The sequence below is a fragment of the Malania oleifera genome, chromosome 8 (genome assembly GCF_029873635.1).
Source record: "Malania oleifera isolate guangnan ecotype guangnan chromosome 8, ASM2987363v1, whole genome shotgun sequence".
Lineage (NCBI taxonomy): Eukaryota > Viridiplantae > Streptophyta > Magnoliopsida > Santalales > Ximeniaceae > Malania > Malania oleifera.
In genome coordinates, this window is record NC_080424.1 from 78,641,367 (window position 1) to 78,649,216 (window position 7,850).

The following is a 7,850-nucleotide window of genomic DNA, read 5'->3' on the forward strand; positions in this document are numbered from 1 at the left end:
TGAAAACCGAGCCTTACCTCGATTTTGGCCTGAAACCCGAAATCCTTCGAAACAAGATTCCGATCTAGTAGAAACGTAGAGAATCCTTCACTGATCCTTGCAGTAACTGTGGATTTGTGAATTCGGCGACAAACGGCGAAGGAATCAAAGAGAGAGAGAGAGAGCTTCGAAATCTAGAGAGAGAAATCCAAAACTTAGAAATGAAGCAAGCCCAAAATATCCTTATAAAGACCTTTGACTCGAGGGATTTCGTTGACGAAAAGGTGTCTTCGTTGACAAAAAATTCGGCATTTCGTTAAGCAATCGGAGGCTTCGTCGACGAAGCCTGATATTTCCAATTTTTTTTTCGCCTCTCGGCTTTCCTTCATCGACGAACCTATGAATTTCATCGACGAAAATCCTACTACCTTCATCAATGAATTATGGCTTCGTTGATGAAGCTTGCAGAATTTCCATTTTACCCCTCTGTTACATAAAAATCCACATATCATGGTTTGAGTTCTTACAATTGGTATCATCTTAACTTTCTATCATTCATACTTTTAATACCATACTATATTTAATAAATACTATAAACTGTATACATATACATATACACATACATAACTGTGCTCTTTCCCTGAGACTCTATATGTCATGATTTGACCCCTCGTGACAGGGTTGTGCGTAGGCGGGACTTAACTCTGGTTGGCCCTCGAGGTAAGTTATCATACTCTACACTACCTCAGTTCGACCAAACTGCATCCACTCCTAAGCTCGGGACTGGCTCCTACCTCATCAAACTGGACCCCTCAACCCAGTGAACTAGGGAGCTGCATCCTCTCTGAGTACAGTTGGATGGTACCCACACACTATCTGAGATTTGTGGTTGCACTATATTCTGTATATAGCAATGGTACCATGCTCTGTAAACTGTATCTGTCTGTAATCTTTTCACAAGGATCTGATACTATATACATATATACTAAACTCTTTTTACTGTTTTCATTAAATGTAGGCATGCAATCAGAATCATAATCATTAGATGAATAATATGACGATAATGAACTAGAAGACGATACCTTATTATCGTGTGCCATCAAGCACAGATTAGTGACCTCTGAGTCGCTGTGGTCTGATTCTGATTCGCTGCCGCCAAATTTATCCCATGATGTCCTAACCTTCATGACTTTCTTCTTTTTCTTAGCCTTATTTTTCAGCAGTGGGTAGTCTGGTTTGATGTGCCCGACCTTGTTGCAGTTGTAACACGTGGGAGCATTTGATTTTTCTTTTCTTTTGCTAGACTTTCCCTTCTCAGTTATAGATTTCCTATATTTTTTTTATGGCTTTCTATTCTTCCTGAAAAAATCTACTAAACTTTCTAGTTAACATTGTCATATCATCATCAGTAACAGGTTCGCTTCAATCACTAGATGAGTTAGTGGAGATTTTTAGTGCAGTCACTTTCTTAGCCCTATTATGCTTATTAAGTCTCTTATTTATGGCTAGTTCATAAGTGATCAGGGAACCTATCAATTCATCTAAATTCATGGCCCTAAGGTCTCTACCTTTAGCAATGGCCATAGCCTTGGCTTCCCAAACAGGAGGTAAGCCTCCAAGGATCTTCCTAATCATCTCATATGTGCGATAGGTCTTTCATAATGCATGCAATGAGTTAATGATGTGTGTGAATCTAGTGTACATGCTCTGAATGAACTCACCTACATTCATCTTAAAGGCCTCGTATTCACTAGTCAACATGTCTATCCTACTATCTTTCACATCCGTGGTACCCTCATATGTGACCTCTAACTTATCTCATATTTCTTTTGCAGCATAACATGTCATAATTCTATTAAATTCATTTACATCAAGACTACAGTATAAAATATTCATAGCAGTGGCATTTAGACTAAAAGTTTTCATATCATCATCATCATATTCATCCTCAATCTTAGGAACCCTAGTAGCACCCTTAGTTTTCATAGGTACATAATTTCCTTTAGAGACAATCCTCCACACTTTCCAATCAGTATTCTGAAGGTAGATGTGCATCCTCTATTTCCAGAAGGTATAATTAACTCCACTGAAACATAGGAGGTCATGTGGAAGATGGTCCCTTAGGGAAAGGGGTCACGGAGCTATGAGCCACAAATGATCTTTTTGCAAAATAACAGCTAGTCTATGCTATGTGACTCTGATACCAATTGTTAGCTTTACCGTGATTCTAAGAGGGGGGGTGAATTGGTATTTTTAAAATTTAATCCATAGGTAAGTATCCTAACAACAGTATATTCAAAACCCTATGGTCAATCTAGTGCAAGTAATATAAATATATACCAGAAATTGAATAAAACAGTTTAATTAAGAACACATGCACCAGAAAGCTACAAAGTAAAGGTGACACGCAAAAATGTTATTGAGGTTCGGTCAATTGCCTACGTCCTCACCTTGGCTAACAAGTACAATGATTACCACTATAATTTGCTCACTTAAGCAGGTGGAGCGGCACCTAACAAACCAAGTCAATTAGCACAGGGCTGACCTCAACCTTTGCAACCAATCCTTACTGGGTTAGATTACCGCCCCCTCAGGCCAGGCCTGGAAACACTCAGATTTTACAATCAAGAATATTAGTATAGTGATTGTGCTTTCGTGTAAAGCAGATATGTACCCAAATACGCTTAATCACATACACCACAAAATGATTTAATATATAAGCTTAGTGTGGTTTAATATATCAACTCTCAATTATATTTGCTATCTCTGTAATCAGTGCGTGAGAGTGCAAATCAATATAATCTTTGTATCACAAGATATTCAATCGACGTTCTCAAGCAAAGATGTCAATCAAGTCTCAAATATTCCAATCAGCAGGATATCTAAATCGTGCAAATATCAAATAATTTATATGCTTGGTTTGCAAAAGATATTTAATCTTTGTTTTCAGGAAATAATATGTAAGTCAATGAATATTGCAACAAAGATCAATATCACATAAACAAATATCTTTTTAAGGGTATGTCAAGATAAATCACTTAAGATATTTGAAAATGTTTTTGAAAAGTTTTGCAATCCAAAAACAAATACAAACTTCCCAAGATATTGCAATGAATATGCAATACTCGGAAGTTTAATACAAGTCTTCTTAGGAGCGACTTATCAACAAAGTCCTCTAAGAACACTTAGGTTTGGCTCTCAAGAAAATCGTATCACGCAAGCAAATCAAGGAGAGCAAACCTTTCAAACAATCACTTAAACTAAATTTATGAAGAGTTTTTGCAATGAGAGAGGGTAAGAGTGAGTGAATGGAGTGTAAAAATGAGTAGTACGAATTTTGAGCTTGTGAGAGAATTTTTAATCAAGTTGGCTAATTAAGTTGTTAATCATTCCAAGTGAAGGGGTATATATAGACTTTCCCTGAATTATAACCGTTAGGGACATGGTTGGAATAATTAGAAAAATTTTAACATTATTTACCGAGTTAACCATGGTAAAAAAATAAGTCCAACTTGAGAGCATCGGTCGACCAGGACAAGTTCGATTGACCCAAGTTCTTAGGGTTCGATCGACCGGACATGTATGTTTGAGAGCGATTTTTCCAAATTTGCGAGGTTCGGTTGACCAGACTCAATTTGAACTAAACTGGTCGGTCGACCAGACCGTTGGGTTCCCACACGTGGGAACTCGGTCGACCAGGAGGTCAATAAAGTTTACCTCAGGGAGGTTCGGTCGACCGGGGTCAATTGAACTATAGAAGTTCGGTCGACTGGGCCGTGGTCAACCAGTTGACCTGGACCAGGGTCAGTTGACCGGGGGCAAACTAAACTTGAATTGCTGGTCGACCGAAGGTGCACATTTTGAGCATTTCGACCTTGTTTCATGCAACAAACACCCTATTCAAAAGTTTAACATATACAAGTGAGTGTGTGAGTGTCCTAGGGTCTTTTCTAAGTCCAGTTTTATTTATGATTCAGTTTGAACTTACCTATTAGACCATGCATGTGATGTGTGTGAGATTATTACAAACCAAAAGCCTTAATTACTATTACAGATCATTTACATGAATGAAATATATTACAATATATAAAACATTGGACTTTCAATAGAATTTTAGTCTTCAATCTTCACTCTCTCCATGTGCATTATGATCTGTCAAATTGAGTTCCTGCAAATAACCTCAAACACCCATTAGATATAATGAGTATTTGTCGTTATCAAAACCAGGCATGACCTATAAGGTCAGCATACTCTAAATAAAGAAAATAAATAGATACTTATATGAATTGATCTTTGATTCAATTAAACAGTAAAAATATAAAAGGAAACACTAGAATGTAGTTTATTATTTATTTGAATTTTGGTTCATTTAAATAGTAAGGATATGACAAGTTGTGTAGCATGCTAGAATGTAATAAATCAAATGAAATTACTCCTATTTCTATATGTTTATCATATAATTTTTCATTTCGTTACACCCCTAATTTATTTCACTCTAGCTTATTAAGTATCTGGAAAAAAATTATTACATTTAACATTGTTAATTTTAAAACTAAGTAAATTACTCTTGACACTTTTTGAAACTTGAGATAATTAGAATGTCACTTTTTCACATTTTACAAACTGCATCCATAAATTACAATCCATAAACTAAATATTTAGACGGAGTATGATCCTTTCCATTTATTTCTATATTTGATGATTAAGGAATAAATAATTAGAATGTCAAAATTATATGCATGTGGTGCATGTCTGTAAGGTTAATAACACATAACATTTGTAATGATATTTTATTGCTAGCGAACATTGATCAGTTTACTCGTTCTTTTGCATTAATCAAGCAACAATAATGTGTTCGCGAGTATTAGCCATTTATTACCGAATACTTGATAAAACATCATAATTATTTATTTTTAAGGATTTATATTACTTTTTAAAAATAATAATAATAATAATTTGGCCTGCAACTTGCATTTTTACAACAAATCTATCCAAAAAAAACACAATTATAAACATATGAACATCTCTCTTTTTTACATTTTGCGTCTTCTTTGCAGCACAAATCCATCAGGAGATGACATATCTATTGGATACAAAGGGAATAACATCTTCATTGCACTCCAAAGATAGCTTCCTTTCATTTTTTCTTTTTTCTTTTTTTTTTTCAGACATTTCTTCGAACACCTTCGCTTCAACACAAATTTTGCTCATCTTTGGTAGAGCTGGTGGTCTTATATTCTATCTCGGAGTGGCAAAATAAAACTAAAATTTTTAATGCATACAATTAAAATCTGCCTGAATCCCATCTTTACTTTATGTGCATGGACTTGAGTCCTATCAATCACGGATTCATGGCTCTTTCATGGCTCTTTTTTTTTTAAAAAAAATTTGTTAGGCTGCACAACTCTTTTGGACATTTCTTCGAACATCTTCTCTGCAACAAAAATTTGTTCATCTTTCAAATGAGCTGGCAGAATTCTGTTCCATCTCATACTCACACAGCAGAAGTTAATCAAAAATCTTAAATGCGCACAATGAAAACCTGTCTGAAGCCCATCTTTATGATGTGGGCATTTACTTCGGTCTCATCAATCACGGCCATTTTTTTTATTTTTTTAGCTGAATTGCGGGAAGCTGTTTTGGCAGGAAAAACAAAAAGCTTTCCCTTCTACATCTTTCAAGGCATTTCTTCTTTGCAACACACGATGAAAATCTACTTGAGGGAATAAGATCTTCTATGCAACACCAAAAAAAATCTGCTCGAAAACCGTCCTTTCTGTGGGTGTGGGGCTGAGTTGCGGGGAAGCTGTTCTGGTGGCACAAGCATAAGCTCCCCCTTCTCCCGTTGTGAGAGAGTAGCATTTCGGACTACCATTTCCAATGTATGGAAGCAGTTTGTGACCAAACAAGTTGCTTATTTTCTAAATTTGACATCCTTGCATGTTTGATTTTAATAAATATAAGACTAATTTATCACATGTGTAACATTTAAAATATAATTTTAGAGAGACGTAAAGAGAGAAATCTCCTACATAGGTCACATTTAACAATAAAATTGGCATTTATGTTTGGACCGTGCAAGTAGCATTTTCACTCTACATAAGAATAAGTGATATTATTTGTATCATCTATCTACCCTTAGTGAAATTTTATAATCAATCACAGAGCATTATGAATGGATTGATTGTTCACTCATCGAGGGCAAATCTCATCCAATTAATGTGTAAGAATCATCAAGAATGCCTCAATAAGTGTTATCAATCAATATAAATATTAATAATCATGACGAGAACCTCTTTCATCTAAATTTGATTATGAAAAATTGATTATATACATTTAAAACACAAAACTTTCTATGTTGTTTACATAGATAAATAGTTATAAATAAGAGATACTCTTTTTAATAAACTAAAATATCTAATAAGGGCCCCCACGGACATGACGCGGTGGAAAAACATTAGCACATAAGAAGGAGCATCAGGAGTTCAATTTCAAATAGATACACTCACGGAACCAGCAGTATCTGTAGATGATGAGAGTTTACTCCGTAAGCCAGTTGAGACCATGGTTGGTAAAAGTTCACTTTGTAAGCTAGTGGGGATCGTGAATGATGAGAGTTTTCTGTGAGCCCCTAGGGACCGTGGATGGTAATGGAGATGTGTTCCAGGGGTCGGGTTGACCGAACGTCCAACTGATGCACGAAAGCTGTGTCCGCATCTAGACTTTGTCCTGATTAGCGAGACCTGGGGGTGAAGGATGTCAATCCATAGATTTGGTGTCGCACGAGGGGGTCCGAAAAGCTCGTCAGTGGTGGGAGTTTCTATATAAACAAAAAAAAAATCTAATAAGGAAGATAGACATAATATATATTAGTGGTTACATAAATTTAATTTGATTTAATTATGACTAATCATAGATAATTAATTATAAATTTATAAGGTAGTTTCAAAATATTAACCATTTTAGTTATTGGATAGTTTAAAATAGTAATAGTTTAATAAATTTATGGTTCCATTAATAAAATAAAAAAATCTAATAAATATAGTAAACAGCAACTTATATTAGTGTTTGCAAAAATAATAACAATAATAATAATTCAATTATAATTAGTGGTTATATGAAAAATATTTTAATTTAAATATCATAGTTTTAAAAACAAGACTACAAATTAATGTCACTTTCGTAAGATATGGGTGATTTTATTTGAGAGTAATTTTAAATTATTAATCAACTAATTAAATTATAAATTTACTAAGCAATTTAAAATTATTGAAAACATATGCTTAAGGGTTTTACCTAGGAAGTGTTTTAGAAAAATGTTTTAAAATTGACCCATATTACTAATAAAAAATTTTAATTCAATTATGAATGATTGTAATAGAAAATTTTAACTCAAATATGATTGATTAATTGTAACAAAAGCAAAATTACAGGTTATTGTCATTATTTCAAAATATTAATAACTTTGTTTATGGTTAGTTTCAAAATATTAATCTACTTATTAAATTATAAATTTATTAACCAATTTCAAATAATTTTAGAAAAAAAATGAGCCGCTTAACTCAATTATAATTAGTGGTTATAGAAAATTTTAATCAAACGTCATTAGTTGATACATATCCTAAATTATATATTAATGTTATTGTTTCAAAATATTAACATTTTGTATTTATGAATCAGCTTCAAAATATGTATTAATATATTTACCAAATTATAAATTATTGAAGATGTTAGCTTTGGTACAATCCCAAGAGGGGGGGTGAATTAGCGATTTAAAAAATTTCTTCTTAGGTTAAACTAATCTAGCAACAGTATAATGCAACATAAGAACAGTCCAAGTATATATGAAATTGTAGATATGACATATTAAA